Source organism: Ruditapes philippinarum, unplaced genomic scaffold (assembly GCF_026571515.1).
Source record: "Ruditapes philippinarum isolate M1 unplaced genomic scaffold, ASM2657151v2 ctg2567_1_1_1_1, whole genome shotgun sequence".
Lineage (NCBI taxonomy): Eukaryota > Metazoa > Mollusca > Bivalvia > Venerida > Veneridae > Ruditapes > Ruditapes philippinarum.
In genome coordinates, this window is record NW_026856400.1 from 154,372 (window position 1) to 170,168 (window position 15,797).

Consider the following 15,797-nt stretch of genomic DNA (forward strand, 5'->3'; position numbering starts at 1 on the left):
GGTAGACAGGTGAGAGTCCATTTTTCATCTTATAAAGAAGAATCAATTTATGTTTCCTTCTTCTGCTGTCTAGAGGTTCCCAGGGGACCTCTCGTTGAAGCTCATGAAGAGACACAAGTTTAGTAACACCAGATACAATTCTTGAAGCTTCATGTTGGATTTTATATAGTTCAGCTTTTTCATATTGAGTACCATTGATGTAAACAACATCGGCATATTCTAGAATTGGCCTGATGTAAGATAAGTAGATTATTTCTAAAGATTTTCGATCAAGTTGAAATTTAATTTTGCGCATTATATGTATAGTATTACGTTTCCACGCCCTCTCCTTAACATGATTAATGTGAATATGCCAGGAACCATCGTCAGAAAAGTGTAAGCCTAAGTGATTGTGAGATGTCACTGAAGATATGGTCTGGTTTTGCATTAGGAGAGGTGGATGGAACTGTTGTGGTGTTTTACGTGTGATTAACATGGTTTCAGATTTGGAAGGATTAAACTTGACTAGCCATTTGTCAGCCCATGAAGAAATCTTGTTTATGTCAGATTGAAGAATGTCAGCCGTAGTAACTGGATGATCAACGATCAAATACAAACTGGTATCGTCGGCAAAAAGATTTACAGAGGACCTTTAGTCAACAACAATATCATTGATATAAACTAAAAAAAAGAAGCGGACCCAGAATCGAGCCTTGAGGAACTCCTGCGTTTATTACACCACATTGTGCCACACTTTATCAAAGGCCTTGCTGATGTCAAGAAAGACAATCCGGATCTCAAGACCTTTATCAAGAGCCTTACAGAAAGAGTTGTAAAGAAAGGTTAGTTGATTCACAGTTGAGTCGCCAGGTTTGAAACCAGATTGAAGGGGAGATATAAAGTCATTATCATGAAGAAAGTTAAAGATATACTTAAACAAAATGCGTTGAAAAACTTTTTCCATACAACATAATAGTGATATAGGACGATAATTGCTGGGTAAAGATGGATCTCCTTTCTTAAAAATTGGGCAAATGTTTTTTTTTTTTTTTTATTAAATTTTCTTTATTATCCAGTTAGTACAAACAATACATTTCATACATTATACAAATTTACAAACATATTACAAATGTTTAATTGCAAGAATAAACAATGGTTACATCAGAAAAAAAACTTTGATAAAGACTAAGTAGATTTAAACTGATTTAACATGATTGTAAAAATGGAAAAGTAATCTAGAGCATGATATATGTAATTTTAATTATTTATAGTTATGTTTTCATTAATAAAAAAAGAAGCGTTTCATAGTAAGCGTGTAAATAATATTTAATAGACTCCAGCCAGTCGCATATGTTTATGATGTGAATATGCTCCATTTGTTGTTATGGACATCGACCTTATTTTTCATTTCAGCAATGAGTCTTTCTAAACTAAGTTTATATCTAAGATAATTTAAAAATTCACTGAAGTTTGGTATGGTTTTCTGGTATTTATTTTTAAATATAAAATATTTACCTAAGAGTAAAATATAGTTAATGCAGTTTGATTTCATATTATTTTGAATATTCACATTACACAAACTGACAGTTTCGTATGATACCAAAGTTGTGTCTGTAGAATATTTTGATTGTAAAAAAATCCTGATTTGACACCAAAATTGTTGAATTTTTGAGCATTCCCAATATATATGTACATTAGATTCTGGTGCCGAGTTACAAAAATCGCATAACATTGACTCCACCATATTATATTTAAAGAGTTTTTCATTGTTTGGCAAAATACGAATACGATATTTATACTGAAAACTTCGAAGTTTGGTATCAATCGTTATGTTTATGATTTGATGGAATATATTTTTCCATTCAAAGTTGCCTGAGAGTTCAGCTTCCCATTTGTTTTCTTGATGATTGTTTGTTGTTGTTTTCTTTTGAATAAGCATAGTATAAATAAATCGGCAGGTTTTAATTTGAGGTTTTAATTTATCAATTAAGTAGTTATTAGCTTTGTATTTTTTGGATTTCGTTAAAGCTATAAAATTGTTTTTTCCTATAATCGTATATATGTTCGATAAAGATTACGCCTTTTTCCATCCATTCACAGAAAACAAATGGTTTGTTACTTAGTTTTATATTCGTGTTGTTCCATATAATTTCTTTACCAACATCAGTTTTTTCTTTATTAAAGTTTGCATACGACCAAGCACTGAGTACGTCTTTTAAAAATGTAGATCTAATATCTAAATTTTCAATATCTTTTATGTTTAGATTACATTTAAATATGAATTGTTTTCCATATCTATTTAACATATTTTCATATACTTTAACCCATTTTGAATGTTGCTGCAATTCAATGCGTTTAACCCAGGAGCATTTTAAGGAATATATAAAACTTTCAATGTCTAACATTTTAAGCCCCCATGTTGGTAATCTTGAATAATCTTATCTCTTGATATTTTGTCTGGTTTGTTGTCCCATAGAAAGTTAAACATGAGCTTTTTTATTTTATTTATGATTTCTTGGTCTGGGTTATGTAAAATTGTGAGAGGATAAATAAGTTTGGGCATTGCAAAAGTTTTAAGAACGGTTATTTTTCCAAAAAGACTTAGTTTCCATCGTTTCCATTTATGCAAACATTGATCGAACTCTTTCAGTTTAGGTGTTAAATTAGTATTAAGCATTTCGTCTATGTTATTAGTGAAAGTTATACCGAGCGTGCTAGCTTTTTCAGATGTCCATTTAAAATTATTGTCATTGCAGAAATTGATATGAGTATTTCTTAAACTTCCAAGTTTTAAAACAATACATTTATCTTTATTCAATTTAAGGCCTGATATATTTGAAAAATTTTTTAGTGTTGAAATAAGTGTTAGAAACGATCTTTTTTCTCCATTAGTTATAAAACATGCATCATCGGCAACAAGTGTTTGTTTTAGTTCAATGTTTCCTATCTTAATGCCTTTAATATCTTCATTTTTGGTTACTTCATTTGAGAGTAATTCTATACAAATAATAAATAGGTAAGGGGATAAAGGTCACCCTTGTCGCACGCCTTTTTCTATTTTAAAGAAACTGGATAGATGACCATTATTATGTATACACGATTGAGCATCTTTATAAAAAAGGCCAACCCAATTTATAATATGTTGAGGAAATTTAAATTTCAATAAGCATTTTTTCATAAAGTTATGGTCAAGACTATCAAAAGCTTTATTAAAATCAGAAAAAAAATATTAACCCTTTTTCATTTAAATTATTAATATATTCGATTGTCTCTTGTAAAATTCTAACATTTCCCCCAATATATCTACCTTTGATAAAGCCTGTTTGCTCTGGACTGATAATATTTATTATCTGATAAAAATTGGGCAAATGTTGGCATCTTTCCAAGTTTGGGGAATCTTACAAGTAAGGAGTGAATGATTAAAAAGAGAGCAGAGTGGATATTTGATTACGGACGAGGTTTCGAACAAGATGCGATTACTTATTTCATCGGGCCCAGAAGCTTTATTGGTATTTAGAGTTTTGATAGCATCTTCAACATCTTGAGTTGTAATACTAATTGAAGTGAGAGTGTTCACAGACTGTTCGAAAAACTTGCCTGGAACACCTGGTGATTATTTTCAGTGGTTATTCATAAGGTACTCTCATTTTTACAATTGTTTAAAGCCTTAAATATTTAAACTCCAATTCTCAAACAACCTTAAAACAACCTTATTGTGAGCTAAATAGTTTGGCATATGAAGCATGTGGCTTCTAGATAAAACAGATGATGTCATAAAATTAGTATAATTATCTTGATATAATATATGTGTCATGGCAAATTGTTCACAGTTTTCTATTCTTGTGTTTTGATATTTTCAATAATTTGTTGACATGAACACATCTGTGAATGTTTCGAAATTCACAATGTCAGCATTTTTCATTATTGAATGTTGAACTGCGCTTAATCCGGTGCTATCGGGTGGAATGTTTCGGCTTGCGCCCCGCGAAAGGGAAGTTCGACAAAGTGCTGACTGGTATTTTCGTATTTTTATACCCCCGCACAACAAAGTTGTAAGGGGGGTATACTGGAATCAGCTTGTCCGTCCGTCCGGCTGTCCGTCGGTTTTTTCTTGTCCGCCCAATAACTTAAGATTCCTTTGACCTTAGTCTTCATATTTGGCATGGAGGTTAGTCATGATTAGTAGATGACCCCTATTGATTTGAGGTCACCAGGTTAAAGGTCAAGGTCACAGGGGCCTTGACTTCAAAAAGCTTGTCCGCCCAATAACTTAAGATTTCTTTGACCCTTAGTCTTCATATTTGGCATGGAGGTTAGTCATGATTAGTAGATGACCCCTATTGATTTTGAGGTCACCAGGTCAAAGGTCAAGGTCACAGGGGCCTTGACTTCAAAAAGCTTGTCCGCCCAATAACTAAAGATTCCTTTGACCCATAATCTCCATATTTGGCATGGAGGTTAGTCATGGTTAGTAGATGATCTCTATTGATTTTGAGGTAACCAGGTCAAAGGTCAAGGTCACAGGGGCCTTGACTTCAAAAAGCTTGTCCGCCCAATAACTTAAGATTCCTTTGACCCATAGTCTTCATATTTGGCATTGAGGTTAGCCATGATAAGTAGTTGACCCCTATTGACTTTGAGGTCACCAGGTAAAAGGTCAAGGTCACAGGGGCCATGACTTTTAAAAGCTTGTCCGCCCAATAACTTAAGATTCTTTGACCCACAGTCTTCTTATTTGGCATGGAGGTTAGTCATGATAAGTAGTTGACCCCTATTGACTTTGAGGTCACCAGGTAAAAGGTCAAGGTCACAGGGGCCATGACTTTTAAAAGCTTGTCCGCCCAATAACTTAAGATTCTTTGACCCACAGTCTTCTTATTTGGCATGGAGGTTAGTCATGATAAGTAGATGACCCCTATTGACTTTGAGGTCACCAGGTCAAAGGTCAAGGTCACAGGGGCCTTGACTTCAAAAAGCTTTTCCGCCCTATAACTTAAGATTCCTTTGACCCACAGTCTTCATATTTGGCATGGAGGTTAGTCATGATTAGTAGATGACCCCTTTTGATTTTGAGGTCACCAGGTCAAAGGTCAAGGTCACAGGGGCCTTGACTTCAAAAAGATTGTCCGCCCAATAAGTTAAGATTCCTTTGACCCACAGTCTTCATATTTGGAATGGAGGTTAGTCATGATTAGTAGATGACCCCTATTGATTTTGAGGTCACCAGGTCAAAGGTCACAGGGACTTTGACTTCAAATGTTTGTCTGCCCAATAACTTTAGATTCCTTTGACCCACAGTCTTCATATTTGGCATGGATGTTGATCATGATTAGTAGATGACCCCTTTTGATTTTGAGGTCACTGGATCAAAGGTCAAGGTCATAGGGACTTTGACTTCAAAAAGTTTGTCCACCCATTAACTTAAGATTCCTTTGACCCACAGTCTTCATATTTGGCATGGATGTTGATCATGACTATAAGGTGACCCCTATTGATTTTGAGGTCACTGGGTCAAAGGTCAAGGTCACAGGGACCTTGACAAAAAAAGCTTTTCTTCTCAATTGCTAAAGAATGTCCTGTCCGCAATGTATTGATTTTGACATTTTCACATTTGAAGCATGTAGAATACATAACTTAGCAATGCACTGGTTTAGTAACCTCAGATTTGGCAGGGAGGTTGTCCTTGAGCTCTAAATGGCCACTGTTGATTCTGACAAAGTGGTATGCGGGGGTATTCACGCCATGATAGTGGCAGTTCTAGTTTTCGTTTTCTTGCGCCCTAAGAAGCCAAAATACGACATGGCACAAATCAGCCACCATTGGGAATGATTTTGTAGTCTAAGGATACTACGAACAATCAGTTTGAGTGACAAGTATTTCTTTTAAGTTTATTTCTTTATATTTTGCTGCACTCATTCTAAGAGTTGTGTCAAACAGTGACATGTTTGATTTTTTAACCCCGTCCTTTTCTTTAGCAAGAGATATTTTCATATATGAAAATGCAAAAGGAGATACATTGTATATTGCTATTTCTGAAAATGCGACAGTAATATTTGCAACAGCAAATGTTGGTATACTTATTTAATTACACTATGATTGAAAAACTGAGGCCGACAAGATTACAAAAATCAACGACATTTTAAAAGAAATGCTCAATATGTGCTTGGTTTATGTAAGGGGATGCCAGTACGGAAATACAGTATGGCTGAGGGGTTGACTTTAATGGTTGAGCATCAGAATTACAGCCACCGTTAACCCATGCGTGATCGTAAAAACGACTTTATAGACTTATTTTCTCTATTTTAATAGGATTAAATAATCGGAGTCTATGCATCTCTGAGCTCTAGCAGGTGGAATGGTTTCAACATTTGGTGTTGTTGTGAAGATTGTAACAACCGAGATTTGTTAAAATTATCTGCCATATTCACTTTATTGTGTTGGTGCGCCGTAAAACCAAACAAATGAACAAAGACATTGTATTGGAATCGTTGCTATCATTTTTCAGTATCAGGGAAATATTGAGTTCATTTCAATTTTTAGAATACCAAAGCCCCCTCAAATTGACTACAATATGTAACTAGAACTATCACTAAATGTGATTAATACCCCCACAAGTCTGCTTCGGAAATGAGGATGTTACTAGTAACAGAATACCTTGTAATAGAATTGAAACATAGAGTTATGGTTGTGGGCAATTAAAGATAATTGTGGTTCATGTATGTTGCATTTCCTTTCAATGTGGTTGGCCATTGATGAAGTTTATTGAATTACTCTGTAATAAGTTCCAGAAAGACAAAGAAAAAGAACAAAGGGCAATAACTCTATAAATACTGAAGATAGGTTATAGTTCTTGTGCACTGCATTCCTCTTATTGTGCTTGACCATTGTATGAAGTTGTTTTGAATTCCAACCAGTACGTTTTAAGTTATGCTCCGGACAAGGAAAAGTATCAAAGGGCAGTAACTCTGTATTTTGTCAAAATGGAGTTATGGCTCTTGTGCACTGCACTTCCTTTTAATGTCCTTGACAACTGTATTGAAGTTGTACTGAATTCCAAACAGTAGTTTTCAAGTTATGCTCTGGACAAGGAAAAGAAACAAAGGGCATTTAACTCTGTCATTAGTCCAGATGGAGTTATGGTTCTTGTGCACTGCACTTCCCCTTATTGTGCGTTGACCATTGTATGGAAGTTGTTTTGAATTCCAACCAGTAGTTTTCAAGTAATGCTCTGGACAAGGAAAAGTAACAAAGGGCAGTAACTCTGTAATTTAGTCAAGATGGAGTTATGGTTCTTATGCACTGCACTTCCTCTCAATGTGCTTGACCATTGTATGAAGTAATAATGAAATTCCAACAAATAAGTCTTCAAGTTATGGTCCGGACAAAAAGAAAGCATGGAAAAGTAACAAAGGGCAATAACTCTGTAGTTAGTCAAGATGGAGTTATGGTTCTTGTGCACTGCACTTCCCCTTATTGTGCTTGGCCATTGTATGAAGTTGTTTTGAATTCCAACCAGTAGTTTTAAAGTTATGCTCTGGACAAGGAAAAGAAACAAAGGGCAGTAACTCTGTAATAAGTCAAATGGAGTTATGGTTCTTGCTGCACTGCACTTCCTCTCAATGTGCTGGACCATTGTATGAAGTTATAATGAATTGCAACAATTAGTCTTCAAGTTATGGTCCGGACAAAAGAAAGCAATGGAAAAAGTAATAAAGGGCAATAACTCTGTAATTTACTTTAGATAGAGTTATGGTTCTTATGCACTGCACTTCCTCTCAATGTGCTTGACCATTGTATGTAGTTATATTGAATTCCAACCATTAGTCTTCAAGTTATGGTCCGGACAAAAAAAAGAAGGCAATGGAAAAAGCAACAAAGGGCAATAACTCTGTAATTACTTTAGATAGAGTTATGGTTCTTGTGCACTGCACTTCCCCTTATTGTGTTTTGACAATTGTATGAAGTTGTTTTGAATTCAAACCAGTAGTTTTCAAGTTATGCCACGGACAAGGAAAAGTAACAAATGGCAATAACTCTCTGTTATTAGTCAAGATAGAGTTATGTTTTCTTACGCACTGCACTTCCTCTCAATGTGCTTGACCATTGTATGTAGTAATATTGAGTTCCAACCATTAGTCTTCAAGTTATGCTCCGGACAAGGAAAATGCAACAGACAAAAAAAAAGTAATGGAAAAGCAACAAGGGCAATAACTCTGTGATTACTTTAGATAGAGTTATGGTTCTTGTGCACTGCACTTCCCCTTATTGTGTTTGACAATTGTATGAAGTTTGTTTTGAATTCCAACCAGTAGTTTTCAAGTTATGCCCCGGACAAGGAAAAGTAACAAAGGGCATAACTCTGTAATTAGTCAAGATAGCGTTATGGTTCTTGTTGTGCACTGCACTTCCTCTCAATGTGCTTGACCATTGTATGTAGTTATACTGAATTCCAACCATTAGTTTTCAAGTTATGCTCCGGACAAGGAAAATGCAACGGACGTCTGGACCGACCGACCGACCGACCAACCGACCGACCACCGGGTGACTCCTATATACCCCCTCAAACTTCGTTTTTGGGGGTATAATAAATGGCTGTTTTCTCGAAAACTTTAACTCAAAATAATATCGCAATTCGTGGAATAGAAGCTTTTACTAAGATGGTAAAGCTTATATCAATGTGTATGATACACAAAGATTATTGACCTATCTGCAGAAACAAAGATAATATAAAAACACTTGAAATACTCTTACTCTATCATTTTTGACAAACAATTGTCATATATCTTTTTTCATTTCTCATTTATCAACATACACGACAGTGTATATTTTGACCATTAGTTACCACCCTACACTCATTATATCAATTGCAATAAATAACTCTAACACTCCCAGAGAAAGGCGTAAACATTATCTTTATATAGAAAACTACCTTCATTTATAAGAAGATTATAATAAACAATGGTATTTGTATTTCATGAAGAAAGGTAAAACTCGTAAAACTTCTTCACCGGCTTTTGTTTTGTTTATTTTGTGCCGTAAAGTACACTTCTTTTATAAAAACAAACGTATTTACCTATTAAAAAAGAACGTCAGTGCTTTTTGAAGAACGTCAGTGTTATATAAAAGTCATAAATGACCACCCCTTTTAATGCCTGAATTGTAATATGAAACATATTCAGTTCAAATAAATTCATGAAATGACTTTGCAGATATTGTTAATATCCTGTAAGATGTCACACCCCCATACACATCCTCACTTGCCTCCTTAGGGCGAGTCAGGATTGCAATTTGCTGTTTTAATGAGAGCATTAAATATATGACGAGTTGGATTGTTACTTTCCTGTTCGATTTATAATTTAATCATTCGCTTTTGATTTTATTTATGAACCATGCACCAACAGGTAAACATAGCGATAAAACATGGCCAATATCTAGATCAAGAGGCGCTGATATGAAAGTAATCAAATGCATATAAAATGAAAGCGCCTCGTAATTTTGTAAACCACGGCTACTATGTTCATAGCATCAGCCTCAAGACCGCAGTTACTTTTCCTCTTTTTTCTTTATAAATTCTGAACGAAGAATGCAATCTTCTGACCGTTTCAAACCAAAATCATTGCCCTCAAAAAATCTTTGTATTTTAGACGAGGGGATAACAGGCTTACTTGTTTCGTTTTTTCCACTTATATGAAGTGAGTATGAAGATGTACTGTCATAATGGCCGTAAACAGACTAAACACCCAATGCAAAGAATATCATTGTGTGTAAGCTAACATTCAAATTGTTTCCAAATTCACATTTACCAAACATTTCATACATCCTCCAGTAAATTATGCCTATTTTTCTTTGTTTTTTATTAACATTTTATACATATTCAACATCGAACATAGGCACTATTTCTTGTGCAACTTCTTCCGTATTGTGGGCAACCAATGGCAAATTAATATGGTCATGTGCATATTTTGACATTTTAAATTGCACAACAGGTTGGCTTTAGCTTGTTACCTTTAAGAGATAATTGTTGAGTTAAGATATGTCCTTTAATAGAGATTACCTTTTGACACGACCAACGACAGAGTACTAGTCTGCGTTACTTTAACAGACACGCACAGCATTTTTCATCGTTGACAATAACGATTCATTTATCCTATCCTTATGTACATTTAATTATTCACATTTTAAATACATTACATTAACTGGCACGATATCACACCATTTGCTAGTTTTTCACTGCAAAATTTACATTTGAAGATGGAGCACTTTAGTTGACCTAAATCGGATTAAAATTGATGAAAATGATTTTTTAGTAAATCTGCTATTTCTTTTCTTTTAAAAAAAAGTTATGTTTAGACTCTGGGGGAATATTGATCACTTATTAATTCCTAAATATATAGGAATTAATAAGTAGCGTTATTCGCAGCATTATTTCGTAAAGTCTCGGAGAATATATGAGGGGATTTAGAATCAATTTTTACTTTATTTTTACTTTAATTTTACATATAATATATTTTATATCACTAACAATGTTGTGTGAAATAAAATAGTTTGTAAAGCCTTTGTGCAATAAATAAAATGTTACCTTTCATTGTGTTTATCATTGATTTATTCAACCTAAATACACATGCATACAAAAAGTAATGACATCAAAAATTGTGTTTTATTAAATAAGCATGTCAATTTAATGTAAAGGTTTAGTAGCGTATTTAAAGCACTACAATATCATTTCTTATTTGAATAATGATCAGATGTTATTTATTATTAAGCTATTATAACAGTATCTTATGTCAAAGTACAGAATTGACAATTTTAGTTTCTTGGAGTTTTTATTTTCTTAGAATTTGATATAACATATCATCTTTTATTTGTGTACATAAATCTTATATATAATTTTGTTTTCTGCTTATCTAGATATATCGTGTTTTCATATGTCTAGAAATTGTTGTCAATTGATACGAAATAATAAAACATACTTTTTCAAGGTACGATCTTTAGATTTATTGAATTATTTGATTTCCGAAAGGCGTAAACTCCATTGATATTCATTAGATATTCTTTTTTGAGCAATTTATGTTGCAAGATAAAAATCTTTTAACGCTTCAAGAAACATTACGCAATAAATAACGAGCTTATTTCTTGAGGTCCCAAAGAGACAGGCATCTGTTTAGTTGCCCAGTGTTACACTGTTTTTCAGCCATCGACCAGTACAAGTATAGTTGCTTTGGACTCAACTATGAATAATGTTGGAAGTGTCACCTTCATGACAATGGTCGATCTTGCTCTTTGGTTAGATCTAATCTGTCTGGACAAAACCAAATTAATATTTCACACACACCACTACGTCAAAAGAAGGCGTACACGCTTTTAAGGATAATTTTTTTTATTTCTAACTATATTTACCTGGCCAGCAATAGACGCTTTACTATAATTAACAAGTACTATAAACACCATTGCATTAGGAAGGGAAACACTTCTACCGTTATTTACCCAAAAATATGTGTAAATTCTGTCGTTAACCCTATCCTTGACACAGCAATGATAATTGAATTTCGATCAGTTCTTTGTGAAATATTGGTAAGTATTTAACGACAATTTCGATTTTGTTGTTGAGAATATAAATATAAGCCGTATAATATGAAGGTGGTGGTCATCGGATTTATTGAAACAACATTTTTTTTGTGCAAGTATGCAACTTTCACGTTTTCTGTCCGGTCCTGGTTTCTGTCCAATCGTGTCTATTGTTTCGATACACTGATGGACATTTATCTCTCAGTAGATGAAATTGTCTAAACGTTAATTCACATTAACTTTTTGCAACAGTTTTAAATGCAGATGTATCCGGTATTCAGTTTATATTTATTTTACTATATATAGTTCAATTATAAGCTTATTGAAACACTCTCAAATATTTTCCTTGAACCAACCAGTTCTAAGCAATAAGTCTTTGCCCACGTAAACAAAGGCTCCCCCTGACGTTGTATAAACACATGTGGCCAGAAATGCTAAAATAACTAGTCCGACAATTTAAACCACTCGGCCTCACCGCCACTCAACCGATCTGATATGTAAAGTCAAAACGTAACATGTCCGGACTAAGCTGTTTATCTATAAGGAAAAAGGGAAACTCTTATTCTTCAAATAAGTTAGACAGTTTAATATACAAATGAGTTTCTCGTTTTTGATTATATATCTTTTTATTATTATTTTAAAACTGTGTACAAACAACCGTGGATAAAGCTCTATACTTAATGTTAAGTTGGAACAAAATACATTACTTTGCATTTATTATGTTGTGTATATGTATCAAAACTAACCCTAAACGAATTAATGTAATCTGTTAGAAAGTTCTCTGAATTTCAGTTGCCTTAAATTGTAACTTTTGATAATCTACTTATTGTAAAATGTGACTGTAGGAAAAATTTATATATTGATTTTGACATTGTAAACATTGCCATCGCGACCAGTGTAGTAATTCTAAACGTACACTGAAAGCAGTAATTATTTGCAAATAATGATGAAGTTATTACTTAAATAATTGCTTCACCAGTTTTCAATTCCATAATGAAACAAAATTCTGTGCTATACATCTCATGTAAGCAATATGAAAATGTCATAACAGAATCCGATAATCGAGTATAAATTGTAAACACGTGTAAAAGCTTTATCCACTCTCCTATTAAAATTTCTTATGTACGATTCATTCTTATCATAATTTTACTTAAGTATAAATGTTTTGGAAATTTAAATGTTTCGCAAAACGGTTTATTTCATGCATGAGTTTCATACAACATATTTGAAAAATTATTACAGTGTAATACGTAAGTACGATTTCCGGAACTCCCGTAATATTAGCACGCTTGTCATAATAGGTTTAGTTTGAAGGTATTGCGTATCATTTTAAACAATCTTAATCCGCTGAGGTATTTGTTTTTTAAATCACGAAAACGTCAATTCAGTGGGCGACGTTTAATAAAGTATGATAGTTGTTGTTTTGAGAGTTTAATATAGTAAATTGATCGGAAATACATACATGACACGGCAGACTAATTAGCGATTATGATCAATAAATTATCAATCATTGTTAAGTTTTGTTGTGCTTGACATGTCCTTAGGTCATTGCTACATCATTTTTACTCGACATAATTACTCATAGTATACAGATTTAAGTTTTGCTTTTAGCTCAGACATACTATTTAGTTTCGGATATACTAGTATTCGCTTTTGTGACAATGTAATAGTCGCTGAAAGGAAAATAATCTAATTCAATTCGGATACCAATGCCGGTGAAAGTACTAGTTATGGAGTTTGATTTCCTGCATATTGCATAATCACCACAAGTAGGACTTTAAATACCATAGTAGAGAAATCACAACCCCATATTCTTCCGGAAAGAAATGAAACCGCGAGTCATATACAAAATACGAGCTAGAAGTGAAGACTAAATCTATAGAAAATGGAACCAAACAAATTATAACTGCTGGATACTTAAACAGCTAATTAAGCATGTTTCCATGAATACTTCTCCGAATCAGTTATAAACGAAGTACAGATTTGTCACCAGTATTTGTTAGTACCGGGAAGCGGGCACGAGAGTTCACAATAACGCTTACAGCTTCTTCTGAATATAACTAAAATATATACATTAAACGTTATATACGAGGCCGTAATTTCAATAAATACGACAACAATGTAATATGTTGGATGCACAAGTATGGAAGTAAGTAATAGAAAGAGCACCGAAACACGAGGCTATCTGATTTGTACGAGGGGGCGTAGCCCCCGAGTATAAATCAGATTGCCGAGTGTTTTGGTGTTCTTTCTCTTTTGTATCATAGTCAAACATAAAAACACGTTCCCTGTATCACAATATGAAACCCCGGCAAAAATGAACCAATGAACGAACATCTGGATATGACATTTCTGTCGCTTTCCCTTTCTCTGCCGTGACAATATGTAAACCCCAGCAAAAATGAGCCAATCAATGGGCATGCTCTGGAGTGCGGGTAACTAATACCCGCACTCCAGTTAACGCACTGTGCATGTATATGTATACGATTTAACCCTGACACATTTTCAACAGAAAGGTCTCCAAACTATGATACAATATCTGCTAAACGCATGCTGCCGTCTGCTATATTTAGCATCAGCTTAGATATAAAATTCTATATTTAAAATATGACAAGGTTGAATCGTATCATTCATAGGGAATTGATTGTATAGTACATGTATAAAATGTTATATCTTTTGTACTATATCTTTGAATTAAAGACATGATTATATTAGTATTTCAAAGGTAGAAAACAACGAAAAGTTCTCTACATCAGTAAAACAATGACCGTACTTTAAGATATGTCGTCCTTTTAATGTAATGCTTGCGGAAAATATACAATGATTATCTGAATATGATGTATGATAGCTTTCTTTACTTTCGTAAGCATTGAAATTGGAATATCTTCATTAATTTTTGCTTTGTTTTTGGAGTGAATCTAATAGGTCATCTTTTTATTCAGGAATATTTTTGTTCTGATAAGAATATTAATGTACACACGTAGGCAGATCGAACTGTTAATTAGTCACGCTATGTTTCAAATACTGACGACAAATACTTAGTTTATTACTTTTTACCGTCGAATGCGATGAAATTACATTGTTCTGTATACAATTACCGCTGTGGATGTAATAGGCATATCTATTCATCTCATTCCAATACCATTACATTATAGCATTTATCTATCTATTGAACAACTTGAAACTGGGAAATACTGAACAGTTGATTGTAAAAGGCGCCTTTCAAATGTCACAATACGGTCTCATGCATATATAATCATTTCATACACATCTAAAAGGTCCATTATGCCTGAGATATGCTATCATTTTTGTTTCCTAAAAACTTTTTATTTCTATTATCTTGTTACAACTTCCAAAAACAAATACTCAGTTGCCATATGCATAAACATAAACTTTATTTTGCATCTTTTGATATGTTGGCAATTGGTATAATTGGTATAATTATAGTGGTTTAGTATTGTGTATGGAATTGAAAATACTACTTTCTTTACATTTTGTTATAATTTATACATTTAACTAAACATTCTTTACTTTCTTCTTCAGTTCTTAAACATCTAACATGCTTAAAATCCTTTATTATAATATTATGTAACACATGTCTGACATTTTATAAAATGTGAATTTCTGAGACATAATGTGCATTTAAATGTTGTAAATTATGCTACTAAAGAACCGATACAATGAGTGTGACAACATTTCCTCTGATTTATCAAGTTATAAACAGTAATTCAGTGATCCCCTCACACGGCTCTGCAACAGCGACAAGGAGCCCTGCAGGACACAAATCAAAAAAGGACAGTTCATAATTTGAAACATATCGTGACCAATTAACATTATTATCTGTCTACGTGTGTACATTAATATTCTTATCTTTACAAAAATAGCAGTTCATTTACGTTTATATAATATATTCTTTTTTTCTCAGATAATCTCCGTAATCTCCGTAATTATAAACCATGTGATTATTGATTATTCATGTGTTTTTTTACTTATATTACTTATATATAAACTTACTTATATTTTCACTCATATTTACTTGGGTATAAAGAGACTTTGCACTTTCCATTATTTCTCATGAATAATTTCAAGAAAACTTAATCTGAATTTTATAGCCATTTTATCTTTGTTCTCGAGAGACTTCCTGTTTCCAGTCATATATTTTCTACAACAAATTATTTCAGGTTTTAATTTTCTTATTTGCATTATCCGGAAGCACAAAACAGCACACGTGCAAATGATGGTGGCTTATTTTG